This window comes from Paroedura picta, chromosome 6 (assembly GCF_049243985.1).
Source record: "Paroedura picta isolate Pp20150507F chromosome 6, Ppicta_v3.0, whole genome shotgun sequence".
Lineage (NCBI taxonomy): Eukaryota > Metazoa > Chordata > Lepidosauria > Squamata > Gekkonidae > Paroedura > Paroedura picta.
In genome coordinates this window covers 20,131,385-20,144,778 of record NC_135374.1, presented here as the reverse complement: position 1 = coordinate 20,144,778, position 13,394 = coordinate 20,131,385, and positions in this window count along the sequence as shown.

Below are 13,394 nucleotides of genomic sequence, written 5' to 3'. Positions count from 1 at the left end.
TGGCAGTTGACAGTGCTGAGGTTGCTCATCTCATCAGGGCCTTCTGCAGGTATCATCCTGCAAATGGGCAAAATTGTTAGCCACCCACCTTTCGGAATGGCCTCCCTGACAAAGTTCGGAATGTGCCCGCCCTATTACAAACTCTGCAAAATGGAATTAAATTGGATGTTGAGGCAATCGTGTGGAAAGGGAAATTTGCTAACATTAATGAGCGTAATTTAGAGCACGCTTTGCTTTGGGTCAAAGGACTGCAAGTAAATACAGAAATGACCTCAAGAAAATGCAAATAAGCTAATTTATTTAAGTACCCCCGTATTTATACAAATTGATTTGCTACCTGTATTTGTATGTAATTGTTGCTTAAGGGGTCCACCCGATTCTTGCTCTCTGGAAGCAAGAAAGAGCAAGCTGTAGATCTTTCCTATATGACACTTCTTGAAGTATTTGAAGAGTGGCATTTTGTGCTGGTAAACAGCTCTGTTCTGTAATGAAACTACTGGAAAACCACATTCACTGGCTGCATTTGTGGGAGGAGTGGGGAGTCAAACATGGTTCTCCAGATTAGCAGCTGCCGCTTTTAACCCCCAGACCACACTGGTGCAATAAACCTTATTGGAAGCCTCACTGGAAGTGAAGGCTTTGTGGCCTGGGCCTAGAATCATAGAATCATAGAGTTGGAAGGGACTTCCTGGGTCATCTAGTCCAACCCCCTGCACCATGCAGGACACCCACAACCCTATCGCTCATCCACTGTTTCTGCATTCATTGGAATCAAGTGGCAAAGCTTTTCCTGGACTTCATGCTTTAGGTCAGGAGTAGTCAAACTGCGGCCCTCCAGATGTCCATGGACTACAATTCCCAGGAGCCCCCTGCCAGCGAATGCTGGCAGGGGGCTCCTGGGAATTGTAGTCCATGGACATCTGGAGGGCCGCAGTTTGACTACCCCTGCTTTAGGTGGTAGGTTATACATTTGAATGCAGGAAAAACACCCCTGCTACAATAACAGGCATGCTAGTCTTCTATGTGCAAATACAGATTTTGTGGGTGTAGTCAGTGGAAACATTCCCCTTGCATCTGGAGGTGGTATTGTCTGGGGAAATCTCTGCCGTTTGACTCCACTCAATGCAGAAACGGGCCCAGACAGCAGCAATTCTAAGAGAAACCTGGCAGCCTTCCCATCACATGCTCATAATCTAATTCTGGCAGAATCATAGATCAACGGCGGAAGCGAGACGGAAGATGGCAGTGTTCCACCCGCTGCTGCTCACTTCCACTTCCAGGAGCCAGTGATGGATATGGCTGCTCGTCCCTCTAGAACAGAAGGTCATACTTACTTATTTAACGTGAATTACATCCCTTCTGTCAGATGGCAGCCGCATGCACACACATACACAAAGCTCTGCCGTGCAATCCAACCCTATTGCTGCTTTATCAGCACTGCTACAATTCCTCAGGAAAAGGGATACATGGCTTGGGAGACAGCTGCTGCGTTAGCAACATCAGGGAGCATTACCCTGAGGTTAGCACACAGCTGCACTGTGCTGAGTGCAATGAGGGGGACTCTCAGTGGTATCTCATGAAAGCAAGAATCACTTCCATTTCCCAGGCTCCACTCTCCCTTCCCTTGTGCTCTGGCTGTCCAAGCATGCAGTGTGAGCTTAGGCAGGGTCTTCTATCTGCTGTATTTGCAGACCTTAGAAAATGCACCACAAGGCAGCTGTTAGTCCCACACTACACATGGAAAGTATTGAGACTCTCCCCCAAGGGTCCAGACAGCTGAGATACACATTATGATGCTCTGTAAAAGATAAATGGCATGTGCATAGAGACCCAATGTTAGCCCCAACTGAACCGTTAGTTTCACTAATCAAAACCAAGCCTCTGGATTTCAGTAAGGCTTTTGACAAGGTTCCCAATGATGTTATGATGAGTAAACTGAAGACTCGATTGTGGAACCTTTGTCCATCCCCTTTAGAACTTCTTGGAGGACTGGAGGAGAGCAAATGTTATCCCAATCTTCAAAAAAGGAAGGAAAGTTGACCCGGGAAACTACGGGCCAGTGAGTCTGACCTCAGTTAGAGGAAAGATAATGGAGCAGATTTTATAGGAGGCGATCTGCAATCATCTGATGAACAATTTGTTGATCCAGGGACGTCACCACAGATTTGGTTCAAACCGGTCCTGCCAGACCAGCCTGATCTCCTTCTTTGACTGAGTGATGGGCTAACTAGTTTGTGGAAGTTGATGTTGTTTACCTGGATTTCAGTTAGGCTTTTGTCAAAGTTCCCCATGGTGTTCTGATGGGTAACCTGGATTTTCAGATGATCAGCCAGATAGGGAACTCGTTAGAAAACCGTACCCAAAGAGTAGGTGTCAATGGTATTTCATCAGATTGGAGGGAGGTGAGCAGTGGGGTGCCACAGGGCTTGGTCCTAAGTCTGGTACTTTTCAACATTTTTATCAATGATCTGGAGGAGGGACTCCTCATTAAATTTGCAGATGACACCAAATTGGATGGAGTAGTGAGCACCCCAAAAGATAAAGTTCTGAATATGATGGAAAAGTGGGGAAATGAGAACAAGATACAATTCAACAGAGAGAAGTGTAGAGTTCTAGATCTTTATCACAAAAATGAGAAACATGCCTACTGGATGGGAGATATACTTCTGGGTAGCAGTGTGTGCAAATGAGATCTTGGGGTACTTGTGAACTGTAAGCAAAATATGAGCAGACAGTGTGATGTGGTGGTAAAGAAGGCAAATGCATTGAAATTTCAAGATGTCATAGTCCCACTGTATATTGCATTGGTCAATACTGCATTGGCCAGACCACACCTGGAGTACTGTGTGCAGTTCTGAAGGCCTCACTTCAAAAGGGATATGAACAAAATTGAGAGAATCCAGCGTACAGTGATGAAAATGATCTGGGGCTTGGGGACCAAATCCAATGAAGAAAGGCTGAGGGACTTGGGAATGTTCAGCCTGGAAAAGAAGAGGTTGAGAGGAGACTTAGGGCAAGGCAGAGAGCAGTTCCTGTTGGCAGCAGAGGTAATGGGTTTAAACTGGTACCAGCTAGATATCAGGAAAAACATTGTTCACAGTCAGAATAGTTCAGCAGTGGAATGGGCTGCCTTAGGAGGTGCTGAGCTCCCCCTCACTGGCAGTTTTCAAGCAGCAGCTGGACAGCTACTTATCCTGGATGCTTTAGGCCAGGGGTAGTCAACCTGTGGTTTGCTGGCAGGGGCTCATGGGAATTGTAGTCCATGAACATATGGTGGACCACAGGTTGACTACCCCTGCTTTAGGCTGATCCTGCATTGAGCAGGGGGTTGGCCTGCCAGTGGCCAAAGGAGACCAGGAAACCCTCTGATGGAAAGTTTTAGCTGACTTATGGTGACCTTCACAGGGTTTCCAAGGCAAGAGACATTCAGAGGTGGTCTGCCATTGCCTGCCTCTGTGCCATGACTCTGGACTTCCTTAGTGGTCTCCCATCCAAGTACTGACCATGTCTCTACCTTCTGACATGATCGAGCTACTTATATAGAGCTGAGGGAAGAAACTGCATGATGAAGCTCTTTCACTGTCCTACAGATAACCACAGGGACCAGCATGTTTTTCTTTTCCCTCAATTGCAGTCTTGAGCTGGTCAATCCTTATCAGCCATTTGGCAATATGGTGAAGGAGCTGAAGATTCCTTCACTGTTACAAGTGATTCCATTGATTTTAGTAAAGTGAATGCATGTATCTTTGCATGACTGGCTCTTCTGTTTTTACAAGTTCCGCTGGGATGGATGTGATAGTCTGTTATTGACATGATAGTAAGTCTAGACGAGACTTCTACAATTCACTCTGTGCAGTCCTGCCTTGAACCATGATCCAGAAACTGCAACTGGTCCAAAATGCTGCGGCCAGGATCCTCACAAACACACCGTGAAGATCCTACATCCAGCCTGCACTTCAACAACTCTCCTGGCTCCCAATTGAATTCCAGATCAGGCTTAAGGTTTTGGTAAACACCTTCAAGGACATACATGGTCTGGGCCAGTGCACCTGAGAGACCGTCTCCCTGCTTATACCCCCCCAAAGAGCTCTGCCACCGCCAACTGGCTGGTGATCCCTGGCTCCAAAGAAGCAAGCCGGACCTCAACCAAGACCAGAGCCTTCTTGGTCCTGGCCCCCCAACTAGTGGAATGAGAGATCAGGGCCCTTCTTGAACTACCAATATTCTGAAGGGCATGTAAAAGGAAGCCCCTCCACCAGGTATTTGGTTGAGGTTGGCCGATTCAAAATTTGTTGGTCCCCCAAACACATCTCTCCATGAACTGAGCCATGCTGACCTCCCACAGGTCCATGTTAAAAGTTGAGAGTTGTCACATTGTGAATCTGTTACAGTATTTTGTTATAATCTGTTATGTTGAATTTTGGAACCACTGTTATGTTATTGTCACTAGATTTCGATGTATATTCATGACATTTTATGTAAACCGCCCTGAGCCTTATAGGAGGGCGGTATAGAAATTCAAGACATAACTAAATAAATGAAACAAATATTGCAAAGTAGTATATAGCGGTACCGTCAGCCTAAGCATGTGGACCAGAGAATGGACAAGGTTTTATCTGTGATTGGCCAAATGATCAGGAAATAATACTTCTGGCACATTTTTAAAAAAGAGTTCCACCATAAGTGAGAGAATCGCAGTGATCATCTATGGCAGTGGTCCCCAACCTGCGGGCCGCGGCCCGGCGCCGGGCCGCAAAGGCCATGGCGCCGGGCCGCGGCTCCCCTTCCCCGCCCCTCCCCCCCGCAGTAAAAAACTTCCCAGGCCGCAAGCTTGCAGCCCGGGAAGCTACTTACTGCGGGAGGGCGGGGAGAGGGAATCAGGGCCGGGCCGCGCCCGCGGGCGCGGCCCGATCCGCGGGTGCGGCCCGCGGGCGCGGCCCGATCTGCGGGTGCGGCCCGCGGGCGCGGCCGGGTGCAGCCCGCGGGCGCGGCTCGCGGGCGCGGCCGGAAGCGTGGGCGTGGCCTGCGCGTGGCCTGCGCGGTCCCTGCGGGCGCGGCCTAATGCCCTGCCGGTCCCCAGCCTAATAAAGGTTGGGGACCACTGATCTATGGTAACAATAATTGCAGTGGATTTCCAGGGTTCAGGGCAGAGCAATGATTTTTTTTTTTTGCAACTGGTTACCCTGAGATCTTGATACCTGAAAGCAAGAGGTTTGAGGAGTGGGGTTTGAACCCAAGAATTTCTGTATGAAACTACATGTTCTACTGTTCAGTCATGGTGATAGTCAGACTGATCCCTGGACAGAAGTTAGAATCCTAGAATCATAGAGTTAGAAAGGACCTCCTAGGACATCTAGTCCCACCCCCTGCACTATGCAGGACACTCACAACCCTCTCGCTCATCCATTGTAAACTGCCACCCCCTTGAACCGTCACAGAATCAGCTTCTCCGTCAGATGGCTATCCAGCCTCTCAAGGAAGCCTGTTCCACCAAGAAACCGCTCTAACTGTCAGGCAGCTCCGCGCATGCGCGTTTGCGTCTGCCTTTCCCCCCCTCTTGCAGTGAGAAGCTAGCCGGGACGTGAGCTTTGGCAGCTGCTTTGGCGGCCACTTTGCTCGCAGCCTGGCAAGCTTCTCGCTGCGTTAGGGGGGAGCGGCAGGCGTGGCTGCCAGTGGCCTGGTACCGAGGCCTTCGTGGCCCGGTACCGGGCAGTGAACCAGGGGTTGACGATCCCCACTCTACATGGCAGCCTTTTAAATACTTGAAGATGGTTATCAGATCCCTTCTCAGTCATCTCCTCTCCAGGCTAAACAGAGCAAGTTCCCCCAACCTTTCTTCGTACCTCTTGGTCTCCAAACCCCTCATAATCTCTGTTGCCCTCCTCTAGACAAGCCCCAGTTTGTCTACATCCCTCTTCAACTGTGGTGACCAAAACTGAACACAGGACTCCAAGTGAGGCCGAACTAGAGCAGAGTAAAGCAGAGTAAATCTCCTCCCGTGATCTGGATACAATACTCGGTTGCAGTGTGTGTGTGTCAAAGTGATAGTCAATAGTACAACTTCCTAAGCACCACCAAAATAATTGTGATGCTTCCTTTACTTCCACTTTTGATGTTTCACATCCTGCTGCAAAATCCCGCTGCAAAAAGCAGATTGAAAGAATGATCGAACATGTGCAGAAAAGGCTAAGGTTATTTCCCTTCAAATGTTTGTTGAAACTTTCATGTTCTCTCTCTCTCTCTCTCTCTCTCTCTCTCTCTCTCTCTCTTTTGTGGTTAATAGAACCTGTTCACAAAGAGAATAGTATTTTTTAATGAATTATTCTTCGTATAAATGTTTTAGAAGATGTTGTTCTCCTTCAGAAAAAAAGTCAGTGGTCAAAATTGTATGCAGTTCCCCCCACCCCCACATGACTGACAAAATTAGAGGATTGATAAAATGTTCCATTCAGTCTTCAAATAGTTCCTTTGGGAAACGTAAAGGATGCTCTGGCACTTAATCTTCTGGAATTCATTAGTTATTTACTAGCAATAGTAAAATAGACAGAGTGGTATCGGAAATTCCTTTCTTATTCATGGACTGGTAGACACCCCCCCCCAAAAAAAAAAGGGAGAGGAAACCCAACCTCAAAACTGAATTAGGCACCACAGAGGTTGAGCAGGAACAGTATAAAAATGAATTAAACAAAATTTATTATTTAGCCAAGGCTAAATTTAAGTGCTCTCAGGAGCCTGACTTGGTGCCAGACCACAACCCAGGAGCTTCTGCCCCCTCTATCTTTCTGAATTGAAGTGGCACCAGGGGGCATTATTTGCCCCATCAGAGGGGCTTGACATGTAAAAATTCTGTGGAGACCCCCTGGCTGAGCAAGTAACATCCCCTCTGGAAAGGGGGAGATTGATCCACTAAATACAGAGCTTCAGTGGAAGAGGCCATTCTCCATATCAACCCTTAATTGCACCTCTCAGAAGGAGGATTGACCAGGTTCTAACTAAATTATTGGTCTTGTATAAGCATTTTTGGGCTCTGGCATTGGCAGGATTATAGGAAATATGACAGGATGGGAGGATGTGAGGGCAATCTGGCTGCGACATCTGTCACCCCACTGATCGCCAGGGTTGATTCGGCTGATCTGGCTGGCTAGGTGGGTGTCCCCTACCTCCCTCACCGCTCCATGTGCATCCCTCCCGAAGCTGCATGCTCAGTGGAAGAGGATGACCATCCCAGACAGGATGGGAGGGAAAGAACAGCTAGATTCAAGTTCAAGAGCACCTTGGAGGCCAACCAACTTTCTAGAGCCAAAGCTTGTTGGTCTTGAAAGTGCCCCTGGCTTCGAATCTAGCTGTTCTACTGTAGACAAGCATGGCTGCCCTCTGGAACTACTTCCAAGGGGAAAAAGAGATGACTCTTATTCATGACTAGGGGCAAAGCCCGTTGTCTCCAAGAATACAACGGGTGCTAGAGCTTGGCAGTGGGAAGAGGAAGGGGAGGAGTTGTCCAGTCTGTAAGGGCATGGGGTTGAATGTGTGTGTTGTGTGGGAGGTTGTGGTGGCGTGACGGCAAATGAGGGCATGGGTGTGGAGATATGGGTGTCAAGAACCTGTGGTGTGGAATGTTCGTTGAGTGTGGGAGAAGACTGACCTTTGGGAATTGTGGCATAGTGGTTACAGATGAGCTTTCCAGAGCAATGTCCTCAGATATGTGAAGGGAAAATCAGACTGGAGACTCTTCTTAGGGGAAGATTACATGGCAACCAATTCCCCCCAGTTCTGCGTCATTTCCCTTCTTGTGTGAATTAGACCACATTCACCGAAATGCCCCTCTGCCCTAATACACATGGGGTAGTCACAGTACACAGGTGTCCACCCAGTTGCTTCTGTCTCCCATATTTTCACTGTTGGTAAAATGTTATGTGCCCACATGCTTCTTTCATGGTTGCTCCTTAGAAGAATGGATTTTTGTACCCTATTGCTTACTACCCAAAGGAGTCTCTAAGCGGTTTACAAACACCTTGTCCATTCGTCTCTCCACAATAGTCAACCTGTGAGGTATGTGGGGTTGTGAGAGATCTGAGAGAACTGGGAATGGGCTGCAGTGACCCAGCAGGCCTCAGGTGTCTCAAAGCATTTTCCAATCGTCTTCCCCTTCTCTCCCCATAGCAGACTCCCCATGAGGGAGGTGGGGTAGCAAGCCTCACAGGGAAGCTGGCAACCCTAAGAGGAAGACTGTCTGTGCACAGCAGTCTTGACCTTAGTAAGGTTTTTTATACTGTTTTTTTTATTTGCCAGGCCAAGGTTATTTGCCAGTTACTATTTCAGTTACTATGTGTCTCCAGACATTTACTTGTTCTCTATTTACAGTTTCAGGCTGTAAATATTTATTTAGATCTTCCTGCACTTTCCAGACTCACAGGACTGATGCTTTGCGGTTCCTGATTGGGCCTTCTGAGTTTTTATCCTGGACAGAGCCCGCCCTAACTCCTCCCCAGGTGGCCTTACTCTTTTATTTAATAGGAGAGGTTAAAGATTATTAAGAATGGATTGCATTGAGTACATACGGGAGTAACCAATTTCAGAATGGCCTGCCATAACCTGATATGTTAGTTTCTCTTCCATAGATCAATTTGTTGGCTTTGTCTCTTCTTTTATGCATTTAGGCTACAGATATACCACTGTATGTAAAATGATACCAATGCAAAGACTCATTATTAGAAGTAATGTATGTAACCTGTACTTGAGATAAAGGGAGATGGATGAATAAGAACAATGTGTAAAGAGAGGAGGCTCGCCATAATATCTGTACAGGTAGCATCATAAATATTCCTTTTGGAAGTCAAATTAGTCTGTTCTCCTAAATTTTAGCTAGCAGTTAACCATAAAAGCATGTTTCTTACAACCACTCCCTATTAATTAGCTCTGGGCTGCCATCTCAGCCAAAAAATTACTTCTCCTGTTTGCTCCGATGTATCTGAAAATAAAACAAGCCGAGGTGATTTGTTTGATTTAATTACTTTATATAGATACCGTCCTGATAATAATTCATCTCTAAGAGTCTGAGCCTCTGCAGAACAGTTTTAGAATTCTCTAGCCAGAGGTCTTTGCTAATATGACCTGAAGTTAATTTATTTGAAAATTAACTTTGCAGAAATGCTAAATGGGCATCTTTGTACGCTTGTCACCAACTACTCTGAGCCTCTCAAGTCATTTAAAGACTTACTTTTGTAAAAAAAGAAAAAAAAGAAGAGGAGAGGTGGCATAATGTAGTAGCTAGAACATTCCGCTGACCAATGGAATCATGTTCAAATCTCTCCTCGGCTGTGATGATGACCGTATGGCCTTAGACAAGTGACTCACCCTCTTAAGCCCAGAATGACTTAGAAAGTTATCATCTCATTGAAAAGCAAGTGCCATGCATTTATCACACTGAAGTTCAACAGGAGTCCCTCTCTGCAGAACTGTGGTGGCCAGCTAAATATCATCAGTAGACCACCAGGAACTGTGGCTCAGTGGTAGTTTTTGATTGCATGCAGAAGATTCCAGAATTTATCTGTAGTACTTCCAATTAAAACACAGTAGGTATTATGGAAGACCAGTGGTCCCCAACCTTTTTATCACCGGGAACCACTCAACGCTTGACAATTTTACTGAGGCCCACTGCCCTAACGCTCTCTGACTCTGGTCGCTATGGTAATGTTTAAACATCCCTTCAAAATAAGATACAGACACACCACAACAATGAACAAAAGGAACATTTTATTTTCATGGAAATTTTAAGTCATGACAATGACAAATCAATGGGAACCCTGAGCTTGTTTCTCTGCAACGAGATAGTCCCATGTGTGCCTGCTGGATCGTGGATGAAGTAAAGGGCCGGGAGGGGGGGAAGGCGTCCTTCGCGGCCCACCTCCAATTAGTCGACGGACCACATGTGGTCTGCAGCCCACAGGTTGGGGATCGCTACTCTACATGAGACCCTGCCAGTTAGAGTAGATCATGTTGGCCCAATGGTCTGATTCATCAGATTCATATGTTCATATTAAAGGAATTCAGCATATGCGTTGGGGTCTTCTCAACAATTGCGCATCCTCATCTTCACTTCTAATGTCCAAAACCACATCTGCTGTGTTGTGCAACTCAGTCTTATAGAGGTGTTCAGTCATGTTTACATCTTAGGAGATTACATCTTACATTTTACAAAGGAGATTACATCTTAACTGACAATATACACAATTGTATATCAAGGGCAACGATGTGTCAGAGGTGACCACGATCAAGAGTATTCATGCTGCAGTATTCCACATGTATGGGTGTAAAAGTTGGACAATGAAGAAATCTGAAAGGAAGAAAGCAAATTCCTTTGAAATGTAGTGTTGGAGGAGAGTTTTACAGATACCATGAGCTGCCAAAAAGTCAAGTAAGTGGGTTCTAGATCAAGTCAAGCCTGAACTTTCCCAAGAAGCTAAAATGACCAAACTGAAGCTAATTGTACTCTGGTCACATTATGAGAAGACAAGGGTCACTGGAAAAGACAACCGTGCTAGGAACAGGAAAAGATCAAAGTCAGCAGAAAAAGAGGAAGGTCCAACGAGAGGTGGTTTATTTCAGCCAAGGAAGCAACAACCCTCAGTTGGCAAGACCAGAGCAAGGCTGTGAATAATAGGGCATTTTGAAAGTCATTCATTTATTGGGCTACCATAAGTCAGAAGTGACTTGATAGTGCTTCACACACACAAACCTAGTGTCAAGCTGTAATGAACTAGAGATTCTGATTCTTCAACCAGCTGATGTCCGCTAGCCATTCACACACTCCAGCAATTTTGGCCTACCAAGGGGACTGGACTCCAGTGGAATGAGGTATCCAAAGCCATACTTGGGAACTAACAATGGCCTTAATATGGAACCCCCTTTCTTTTGTCTCCAAGTCACAGCAGACGTATGGCAACCCCATGACAACTCGAGGCAACCCCATGGCAACTTATGGTGACCCCATGGAGTTTTCAAAACAAGAGATGTTCAGAGTGACTTGCCATTTCCTGTCTCTCCATTACGACTCTGGACTCCCTGGGGTGGGTCTCCCATCCAAATGCTGGCCAGGGCTGATCCCATTTAGCTTTTGAGATCTGATCTGGCTAGCCTGAGCGACCCAGGGCCGGGACACACATTTTAGCTCCTTTCAAAGCACCTCTTCTCTCTTTCTCAGGACATTAACAGAGTCATTTTAAACCAAAGCAATCAACTGGGGGAAAAGGCATATGAATTATATTATTCATCAATTTAGGAATGCTCTTGTCCTGGAATGCTGCTGATTATAGCCTAGTCACAATTATTAATCCCTTTGACATTCATGGTAACAATAACGATGAGGAAGAATTCATTTTGTTTTTGCCATTTAGATTAATTAATGTCTGCCTACTGTCAGGATTTTCACACGAGAACTTCATAAGACACAAATGACAGCCATCCTTCAACTGACACACAGTTTTAATGTGAACAACTAATAAATGCTATCGTCCCCTTCTTCGGACACTCAACCCAACCAACATGAACAACCAAAAGATGTTACTGATACATGCAGTTGTTTGTGAAAGGAAGAAAACTTTTGTCTTTTGGCCACCTCCCCAGGCTTTTCGGTTTCTGAAGTATAGCAGCTTCCAGTTCTGCCATGGAACTAGCTTGGTATAGTTCTTAAGAGCAGCGGCTTCTAATCTGGGGAGCCGGTTTTGATCCCCTGTTCCTCCACATGCAGCCATTTGGGTGATCTTGAGCCAGTCACAGTTCTCTTAGAGCCCTCTGAATCCCACCTTCCTCACATGAAGTCTGTTATAGGGAGAGGACTGGAAGGCGATTGTAAGTTGCTTTGACACTCCTATGGACAGTAAAAAGCGGAGTATAAAACCAACTCTTCTTCTTCTATCTACATCAGCATTTCTCAACTTTTTAACCATTGAGAAACCCCTGAAATGTTCTTTAGGCTTCGAGAAACCCCAGAAGTGGTGCGATTATGCAGAATGTGGTTGAGAAGCATAGCAGTATATACACCTGTCCTTCCCACTCCCTCTAGGCCCGACATTGGCCATTTTGGAGGCCGCAGGAGCAGGTTGACATGACCATATTTGGTCATATCACCCGATAAATGCTTAGCAAATTTTTAAAATATTTTTTAAATTAATTAACTCTTCCAGGACTGTCAAGAAATCCCAGGAAACCCTGGTTGAGAAAGCTTGATCTGGGTCATGATGGGATAACAGATTTCCCTCAGGCCAACCAATGTATTTGGAGTGAACGAAAATATTATCCTGCCTCCAGACAACCCCAGATAGTTTCCAAATGCTTTGTTTCTGGAGTCCAAACCCCACCCTCACCCCCAGGTTCAGGCTTATGATTGGCAGTCTGGCTTAAAGGCATGTACAGAAAGAAGGGAAACACCATTCTTGAAATTAGGCACAAGCTAACTCTCCTCTGTTATCTTATATCCGCAAATAGCTGTCCATAGCACATTGCCTGGAGTGCGCATAGCTTCATGAAATTCGTGCTCTGTCTACTTGGAGATTGAGCACATCTCCAGTTTATCAGTTGAAATCCACTGTGTTGGATATGACTGAAGAATCATTTCAATTCTGGCTAGATATCAAGGAAAAAATGTTCACAGAGTCGTTCAGCAGTGGAATTGACTGCGTAAAGAGGTGGGGAACTCCCCTTCACTGGTGGTCTTCAAGCAGAAGCTGGACAGATCCTTCTCCTGGATGCTTTAGGCTGATCCTGCATTAAGCAAGAGGTTGGACTAGGGTAGTCAAACGGCGGCCCTCCAGATGTCCATGGACTACAATTCCCAGGATCCCCTGCCAGCATTCGCTGGCAGGGGCTCCTGGGAATTGTAGTCCATGGGCATCTGGAGGGCCGCAGTTTGACTACCCCTGGACTAGATGGCCTGTATGGCCCCTTTCAACTCTTATGATTCTATAAAATACCTCGATAAGTGAATGATACTTATGTTTTAAACTTTTTAAAACATCTCAATTGCTCCTCATGATGGGGCAGGCCTCAAATTCAATAAGCACCACAATCAAACCAAAATCTGGATAATTTTTGTGGTGTGGGAAAAACGGGATGTTCTCAACCGCGTCCTTTCCCCGTCGACCGCACAATATGATCTATGGCAACAAATCATAATTCTCCTTTATTCGAAACGTTTCTCGAGGGCTAAGACAGGGGATATTTTTTATTGTTAAGATTGAATTCTGGATGATCTACGCTCTGCAGTTTTCATCTGAATGTGTCACTTTTAATGACAGCTTCAGAAACGGCACATCTCACAAGCTAACGTCCCCTGTAATCCACAGATTGAAGCAGATGTCAGGAATTGCCATGTTGTTGTTATTGTTCCTGCCCAGTGA